This window comes from Leptodactylus fuscus, chromosome 7 (assembly GCF_031893055.1).
Source record: "Leptodactylus fuscus isolate aLepFus1 chromosome 7, aLepFus1.hap2, whole genome shotgun sequence".
Lineage (NCBI taxonomy): Eukaryota > Metazoa > Chordata > Amphibia > Anura > Leptodactylidae > Leptodactylus > Leptodactylus fuscus.
Genome location: NC_134271.1, coordinates 83,345,054 through 83,354,553, shown reverse-complemented (window position 1 = coordinate 83,354,553; position 9,500 = coordinate 83,345,054). Strand labels below are relative to the sequence as shown.

At 41.1% G+C, this 9,500-nt stretch overlaps 1 protein-coding gene across 2 annotated transcripts in view; it reads left to right on the top strand.

Annotated features, from left to right (window-relative positions):
• Positions 1-6,073: 6,073 nt before the first annotated feature.
• Positions 6,074-9,500, top strand: part of PTPN21 (protein tyrosine phosphatase non-receptor type 21) — a 38,910-nt gene continuing 35,483 nt past the window's right edge. For both annotated transcript variants that reach the window (XM_075282368.1, XM_075282369.1), the window contains exon 1: positions 6,074-6,251. The gene's annotated coding sequence lies outside the window, so the exon portion shown is untranslated. The remainder of the gene's footprint in view (positions 6,252-9,500) is intronic.

The following is a 9,500-nucleotide window of genomic DNA, read 5'->3' as shown; positions in this document are numbered from 1 at the left end:
GGTAATGTGTGGCACATATTATGAGTTTTACCTATTTGCTAAGACCCAGTACACATGTTATCATAATGGAGATGTATAGTAAAATATGGCATGAATTACTGAAATTAAAAACCACATTCACTTGTCCAGCAAAAAAGTGCCATGTAAACCCAGAATTATGGTTATATGTAAGGAGTGGAAACAGGTCCCTTTATAAGTGTCTGTGACCTGTGATGTACCTGTCAATTGAGACGTCGCTACTGATGGCCTTCTTTGTAGTCAGATACTGTGAAGTGTGTTTAATAATGTTTCTGGATGGTGGTGTGTGTGTTATTCTTTTCACTTGACTGGGTTTTTGGAGAAGGATCAGACAGGAGTGATGGGTGAGCATGCCAGTTTTGTGACACGTCTGTATGTAGTCGGTTTACTGGACCCATGGCATACCAGGAAACACCTGATTTTACCCACTCCATTCTAGCATCAACCCTATATAGTCGCAGAGAGGTGCAAGTTCTAACACTGGGCATGGCTACTCTATATAGGAGTGCCTGCGTCCCATAGAGCTAGGTTTCTAGTAACATACTGTTCAGTCTGGTCTCCGTTGTGTCATGTGTGAAGAAGAATTTATATACCTAAGTGTCAGCTACTAGTTAGTATATCAGTCCCGTCTCATCAGTTTACGGACACTGTTAACTATAGGGGAATGGAACTCAGGTCCATTAATGCATGTTTTCATTTCTGTGCTACTAAATTATACTCCAGTAAAGCAGTATTCTAGAAAAAGTGGAAAGTGTGTTTCCATTTCCTATCCATACATGACTACATACTCATGGAAAAAGCGCAGGGAGCTCCTCACAGTTGGTGCTTTGTGGCTACAGTCTTTAATAGCTATCCAGCTTGGTGGCTACAGTCTGTAATGGGCACCCAGCATAGTTGTTAAAGTCTCTAAGGCTAGGGCCACATGGCAACTTTGGCTGCAATACAGATCACCATGTTTCTTGTGACTCTTTTATTCATGCTAGTCAATGGAGTGGCACTGTGACCCTTAGGGTGACATGACTTCTAGTTGCAAAAAGTTGAACATTTTTATGATAGTTGCAGCACCCTCGGATCACAATATGCCTCCAATATGACTCAAGGCATCTTTGAGTCATGGAACACTCTACATAGCAGACACAAGTAAGACTGCTGTCCAGTGCAGGATCCTCTGCTCAGTAGAATTTTCAGGGTCACTGCCTTTTCAGTCATAAACACTTGCAGGGCCTAAGTCCTCTCCACAAACCTCCTTCAGATCTCCAATATAGTCATTTCTCCCTGTACAGATGATACCTCAGTATACTGTATAGCGTGGCTCTCTCCTATGGGGCGCAACCCTACTGTGTCGACACACTACCAGGGACATCACCAGCCCTACTTGCCTACTTAGAAGCACAAGATATATTGTCCAGTTAGCTTCTTTGGTGAATCCAACAATTCAAGTGCTCAGCAACAGGGGGTCAACTTGGGAGAACGTTAATGAAAAGGGTGTTAGTCAATGACTGGTCAATTTATGTTGGAACACTCCTTTACGAGCATGTGGACTACACTGAGATCCATAATATAAGGCAATAAAACCCTTGCAAGGCATTACGTAGGCAGCAATTCATCTAAATGCTAGGCATCGAACACTAGATTTCTCCTGCAGCAGACAATGGAAGGAATTTATTAAGACTGGTGTTCTGTACGCCAGTCTTAACACATTCCCTTGCTGGCGGCCACTGCAACTGAACTAATAAGAGAGTCAAGACTCTTAATAATTCATAAAAAGTGGCGAGTGGGGCACAGAAGGAACATTATGATGCATGTTTATTACAAGAAAACTAGCATAGACCCAGTTTACCTCTGTGTTATGGTTTCCGATTGGGGAGTCTGCTTGGGGACCCCCCGAATGGAAACCTATACACATAAAAAAGTGGTTACCTAAGGAAACCCGCAAACCTCATACAGTATAATGGGGTCTGTATGGTTTCCGCTCGGTTTCCCAGGTAACAGGGGGTCCTCAAGTGGACTTCCCAAACGGACACCAGAATGCAGATGTGAACAGGACCATAGATAGGTTAGTAAATTTGTGTGTCTAAAAAAAAAGAAAATCATGGGAGAATGTATTTAGGTATAATACTCATAGATAGATGGACCATGTGGTGCTATTCTACCGTCAGTCTTCTATGTTTCTATGTACAAGGCTCATTTATCTCTGTGTCACTATTATAATACTGCATAACATGGGGACAGACTGTGAATTAGAGGTAATCTTCAGGGCAACTTCAGGATTATTCTGTGTGCTTTGTCCAGACAGACATATGGCAGAGGTAATGGGATTAGCCGGATGGATCAATTGTCACAACCTGTCAATGAAAATAAAATCTGAAAATAAAAATAGTCTGGGCAATGTGGTGCTGTGAGTAATAAAACGCTACTAGACTACTGTCAGGGTGCTTTAGGATCTGTTCTTATGTTTTCTCTGTTCCCTTCAGTTTTGTGTCCATAAATAGATGTTGTGATGGATCTCTCACTCATTTCAGTGGGATTCTCTCCTTGAATACTTTCAGAATACATTTGTGGAGATTTATGATTTATATTCTTAGCAATGAACAGAAAATGTCGCCAACTCACTCTCACTAAACAGTTCTAGGATGTCAGTGTTATTGAGTTGTCTCACTATACATAGCCAACAGCAAAGTTCACTGAAATAGGTCCCTTGTATAAAACCCACCTAAATCTCTATAAAAAGCTGTGTGACAATGAATCGTCTCTAACTCTGATCACCTTTATAAAGGTCATATATGCAATAAATGTACAAAGAGAGTGGAGTCACTATTTACTTAAAAGGAACCTTTCACCACCTCTAACATATCCAGCTCTTTGTATCAATTAATAGGTGCTGCTCCACTGATTCCTGCACAGTCGCATTTTTTTTAAGTAGCCTCCACGAATCCTGAGCAGTTAATGCTGCTAGTTTTGGTGCCTGATATGCTATTTATATTGTGGAGGGTGGTGTCAGCCAGGAGCAGACAAAGGTTATGATTCTGAGCTCTGACACTGGCTGACTCTGATTGGAGCTCTGAATCACACACCCCTGCCTGACACCACCCTTCTGACATTACAGAGCTTATATAGCACATCAGGCACCAAAACTATCTGTGCTTGTTGCTTGCAAGAGAGAAAATTCCAACTGTGCCTGAATCAGTGGTGTTATACCCATTAACAAAGGCTAAGCACTTGAACTGGTGTACTTGGTGGTTAAGACCCCATGTTGCAGAAAAACGGATTTTTTAGTTGCAGATTTTACTATGGTTTTTTGAGCCACAGCCAGGAGTGAATTTTGCAGAAAGGAAAAGTATAAGTGCTTCCTATATATTTCCCATTCCTGTTGAAGCCACTCTTGGCTTTGGTTCAAAATATCTTCAGCAAAATCTGCAACACAAAAGCAGCTTTTCCACAAAATGGGGCCTAAATGACATAAATAAGCCAGTACTTCCTATACATACATTTTATATTATACTTCAAAGCTGCGCTCACTATTCTGATATTGAAGTCACTGTGTACCTTCAGTATACTAGTTACCCTGTACTGAACTTAATTTACAGTCTGTAGCCCAAAATAAACATGCAGAACAAAAATAGGTCCAAATGAATATACATACTTTATTAACTCAAAAGCACACTTACAAAATAAATATAATCTAATAACCCCTATGTCCAAAAACAAAAAATGGGCAAAAACATGAGCGAAGTGCATACAATATTATAAATAACGAAATAACATAATCTAATAGACAAGACCATAATGTGTCATCTACAAGATTACTATTTCAAAGTCTCAGACCAATTAACAAAAATATAGATGAACTACATTGTAGTTTAATAAAGTGTGGGGCCCGATTCAAATCTGCTTGAGGAACCCCTGAATGGAAACCTAATCAGAATAAAAAAATGGTTATCTAAGGAAACCCATGGACCCGGTAGACTATAATGTGGTTGCCGCATGAAAAATGCGGAGATAAAAGTGCAGCTTGCAGGACTTTCCTCTCTGCATATTTCATCCGGAGAGGGGAAGGGAATGGCCCGAAGGCAGATGTGAATCGGGCCTTAGTGCTTGAAGGGAGGTAGATTTAATGGGGCCCATCGGGTTTCTAATGTTTTTATACTGAAACCAACGGAGAGAATATTCCTCCATGCTGGACTTTTCTATCTACCAATTTTTGTTGGAATCTGTGGCGGAGTCTACAGAGACTCTGTTGCAGATGTGAACCTAGCCTTATCAACATATGAATTCTTTAATAACTAAACCTACCTCCCTTCGAGCTCTAGTACTTTATTAAACTGCAATAGTATTTTTGGTGAGGGATGGTTTTTGCTTTACATTTCATGCCTATTTTTGTTAATTGATCTGTGACTTTGAAGCAGTAATCTTTTGGTGATAAATTATGGTCCTGTTTAATGGATTATGTTTTTACGTGTATTATGTTATTTATTATATTACCTTTCTTGTGTTTTTGCCCATTGTTTCTGTACATGTGGGATAAGTAGTTTAGATTTATTATATAAGTCTGGTTTTATGAATTAAAAAAATATTTATGTTCATTTTAGTGTCGGCGCAGAGTGTCCCTGGGCAGCTTTCAATCCAAGGCCCCATACAATTGACTGTATTTTTCATCAGTGTAGTATTCATTTTTACAACATATAGGTTCCATGCATACATCTGTATGTGTTGGGTCCATTTGGGAAGCGTGAACCTGGGCAGCAAAACTTAGAGTGGATCCTATTACTGTGTATTTTATGGCCTGGACTCATTCACTTGTATAAGTCCATGGAAAACATGGTCGGCACATGGAAGTCATCTATGTACTATCCGTTCTGTTTTTTTTAAAGATGTGTATATGACAATGGTCATGCAGTTATAGTCTGTCTTGCTCCTTCAGTGTCATAAACGCCACAAAATAGGTGTCAACTGAAGTTTCTGGGCCCCAATGCATCATGTAACATGCCTCCACTGAGGTCTTCTTATTCAGTGGTGCCAGGTATGAGTGCTACCTCTGTGTCGCCTATAGATACGCCTTTGGCCCATAGACATATTGCAGTGATTTGAGTGTAAGCTCTTATGGCAGCTCATCTTTATTCAGTTTGTGTAACTTTATCATAAGTATAAAGTAATCCTGGTTTATTACTGACGGTGTTAGAGAAAGTGTAGGCAGGTCGAGCGCTTGCAGCCTGTGACAGCGGCTGTGTGGTAAACAATGAGTAATCTCCCCGCAATGTGGAGCACATATTTAGGATCCTCAGAAGCAGACTCATCTCCAAGACATTAAAGCTGCTGCCTTCATTGTAGCTACATATAACTGCCTACAGTACCTGACCTCAGGGGCACGTCAGGATACTGCTGCTTACCGAGGCCACCCCTTGACCACAGAGCTTGCAGTCTTTAGAGCTTAGGAGGTGAAGAATGTGGTTAAAACAAAATAGTCCCATTGCATTTCACTGACATATAGACAAGCCTGAGTACTTCTATACCATGTAATTGATAAATGCATGTTCCATCCAGAGGCTGAGTTACATACACTAGGCCTACCATTACCTATACAGTATATTGGAGCACCCTGACATACAGTATGGCCAAGTATACAGTACTTGCTGCCACTGACTTGGAACACGGCAATTCCCATGTAGTGAGGGTGCCCAGTAGTTCCAGGGCACTGATAGTGAATGTGCCCCCTATTTATATTATACTGCCCTCTATTTCTGTAATGTCCCGGAGCTGGAGGAGAGCAGCTGTCCCAGCACTGACATTCCCACTGCCTGGCATTCCAACCCCCTGACATCATGGGCAGCAGCAGGCACACATTCTACAGTCATTCACATGTCCTTCCGCCCGCGCGGGACTACATCTCTCTTTCCTTCTCTCTCCTAATAGGTAGTGCCAGCTTTCCTTGCCCCACAGGGTTGGCACGCAGCATGAATGGGGCAAGAGGACGAACTATTTCATACAAGAAAATTGTTTTCGGATGTCCCCTCCCCCAGAAGCCTCTTCACAGCGCGCAATGATCTGCTGCCAGCTCTCCCAGACAGGAAGTGAGGAGAAGTGTTCAGAGGTGCTGAGAGCAGGAAAGTGCAGAGCTGGGGGATCTGGGCTGTGCACCCTGTAATGTAGACTGGGCTCCTTCAACCTACAAGACAAGACACCGACTCCTGTATAATACAGCGAGCAAGGGAGTGAAGGGAGCAGCTCAGCAACAGGTGAGAACGGGAGGCATATACATTGCACTAGTGTGCACTAACATATACATTAGACTAGGCTTACTAACAAGAATCATATACACTGCACTAGTGTGCACTAACAGGAGTCATATACATTAGACTAGTGTGCACCAGCAGGAGGCATATACATTGCACTAGTGTGCACCAACAGGAATCATATACATTGGACTAGGCTTATTAACAAGAATCATATACACTGCACTAGTGTGCACTAACTGGAGTCATACATTGCACTAGTGTGCACCAACAGGAATCATACACATTAGACTAGTGTGCACTAACAGAAATCATATACATTAGACTAGTGTGCACTAACAGAAGTCATAGCCATTGTATTCAGTGTGCACTAACAGAAGTCATAGCCATTGTATTCAGTGTGCACTAACAGGAATCATAGCCAATGTGGTTGGTAGGTATCGCCAGGAGTGACATACACAGCGGGTACCTGTGGAGCAGTTCCAGGGGTGACATATATAGTGGTTAGTGGGTACCTCTGGGGTAACATACACAGTGGTTGGTGGGTACCTCTGGGGTGACATACACAGTGGTTGGTGGGTACCTCTGGGGTGACATACATAGTGGTTGGTGGGTACATCCAGAAGTGATATACACAGTGGTTGGTGGGTACCTTCAGAAGTGATATACATAGTGGTTGGTGGATACCTACGGGGTGACATACACAGTGGTTGGTGTGTAACTCTAGGAGTGACATACACAGTGAGTAGCTGAGTGATATCTTGTATCTTTTCTGTAGCTGAGGAAATGGTACCTTGTCTTGCTGTAGGATCATAGGTATAAGTGATAGGTTCAGGTAAATAGGTTAGATGTGGGGGTGGGATGCTTTCTTGGAAGGCTAGATGGGATTTTCATAGATCTATATTAAGAGCTCTGACTCTAGCGGGGGGATCCAGGTCTTGGCAGGGCAGCCTGTCCCCTCTATGTGCTCCAACAAATCTGGAATAGCTGAGAGGGCTCCTATGAAATGACAGCTGGAGGTGGTTACTATTTGTCAGGACCCAGCACTGTTGTTATTATCAGGGCTTTTAGTATTTATCCCATCTTTAGATAGTAATTTGCAATGGTTGACTGTAATCCCTGTTATGTACGTTTTTGATCATTTGTGACTGATACATTGTATTCAATAACTGCGTCACAGTAAATTCTGATTAGCTTCCATGCTACCTCTTGTGTCACCCCCTCTACCTCATAGATTGTAAGCTCTTGCGAGCTGGGCCTTCAGTCCCATTGTATGAAATGACGTTCTTTGTTATGTATCTGTCTGCATTTGAACCCTACAAATTGTACAGTGCTGCGGAATATGTTGGCGCTATATAAATATTTTTTTTTATTATTATTACTTTGTAAATAGCAACTTCATGAATTTTTGTAATATTATTGTGTCTGCTTATTTTCTACTCTGCTTCGAGAAAGAGTTAAATGCTATGTAAGATTCCCTATGAGGCCGTTATGAGGTGACAGACAGGCCATACAGTGCTTGCATTGCTCTTGTCTGTAGGTGACTGTTGGTGTTCATTGGAACCTATACGTGTTCCTTGTCTGTGTGAAATGGTCCAAATTGTGGTGCTTTTATTCTGCATTATGTTGTGTACTAAGGAGTAACTCCAAAGCACTTTATTTTCAGGTGGTTTTAAATCAATAAAATACAATATATTTTAAAATGGCAGTTTTCCTTTTATATATTTTTACTTCTGTAATAAGTGTTTTTCTTTTGGTGTTTTTGGTGGCTGGATAGATCATCCGTATGAAAAATCGTTTTGAACCTTGAAAACCCCTTGAATTGTCAGATCTCTGGGGCACTCGAATTCCGGGTTACCCAGTGATCAGAATTACAGGGGACCGAAAGTCCTCCTAAAAGCCTCCATGTAAATGGAGTGCCAGTTAGGCACCAATACTCCATTTCAGTCCCCCATCCTATTATCTCTGGGGGGGCCTCCAGTTATCGGATACGTATCTCTTGTCCTGTGGATAGGGAATAATTGTCAATAATAGCCCAACCCCTTTAATAATTCAGGTGCATTCCTGTGTGCCAGAATCGAAATTTACACCAGTGAATACCTTGCTTAGATTTCCCATATAATTCCCACCCACTTTTGTAAAAAGTGTTAAGCGGGGTGCAGAAAGAGGGGGTGGTTCATCTTTGGTGCAAAAAAAGCCGCAGTGCCAAAGATGTGCCACAACTATTCCTAACTACACCAGTTTTCTTAGAGGAAATAGTAAATCCCCCCCCAGAAGGTGTGTATGAGGCTGTCTGGGGATAGTCCTAGCCTAAATTCTGTGGTGTATTAGTTATAGGTTATGGTTGTTTTTCTACTTTTTTGAGAAGCAATTGAACTGTCCTAATTTAGTAGACACCTGGAGAACCCCTTAAAGATGTATACAACAGCTAATCTTCAGTGTTGCCACCATTGTGGTTGGTCCCTTTGAAAAAATTCCACAGAAATACTTCACATGTATCTTTCTTCCAGTTCTATTTACTGGTCAATTGTCAAATTGGTTGTAAAAATAAATGTGTGTTCAGTTTTAGTGAAGAGTGAACAATTGACACATGTACGGATCCCAAACGCAAAGTAACCAGTGCACCAAAAAGTTAGCTACTGATTCTCATATATCATAGTTTTTTCATTTCATTCTTGGGGGTTAAGTCAGGTTGTGTTTGTTTTTGATTTGTTTGGAAAGTCTGGTTGTGTCCAGACTTCATTTTTCTGAATATTGTGGATTTATCATATCACTGTAATTGCTGAAAAGTGAATGGTCCACTTACTAAAATTCTGATGCATCCTAATTATGTCCTCTTGTTGCATCTAAGACATGTAATTCCATAATTTTTACACTAGAAAAACTTACAGAACGTATTGTGTATGAAGGTTAATATAAACATGAGATCAATGAAAAGTTCTCCACATTTTAGCTCAGCTGGATGCACATTTTATTTTAATAGTGCACATATAAGCAGCACATCTGTTGCCGCTTATCTCCCTGAAATAAAAGATCAAATGGGGTAAAAAACTAAATTTCTGTCTCTTCGTAAATCATTCAGGGCTCTATACCAGTAGATTGTTCTATGGATTCTTTTTTGTGCTCTAGCCAGTGTCTATGGTGTTCTGATTCAAAATACTATACTGTAGCCATCAGATATGCCATATATCTAAGGACATGGTTGGAACCTTACTATTTTTCCAGATCTCTGTTCTGTAGACCTAAAGCTTT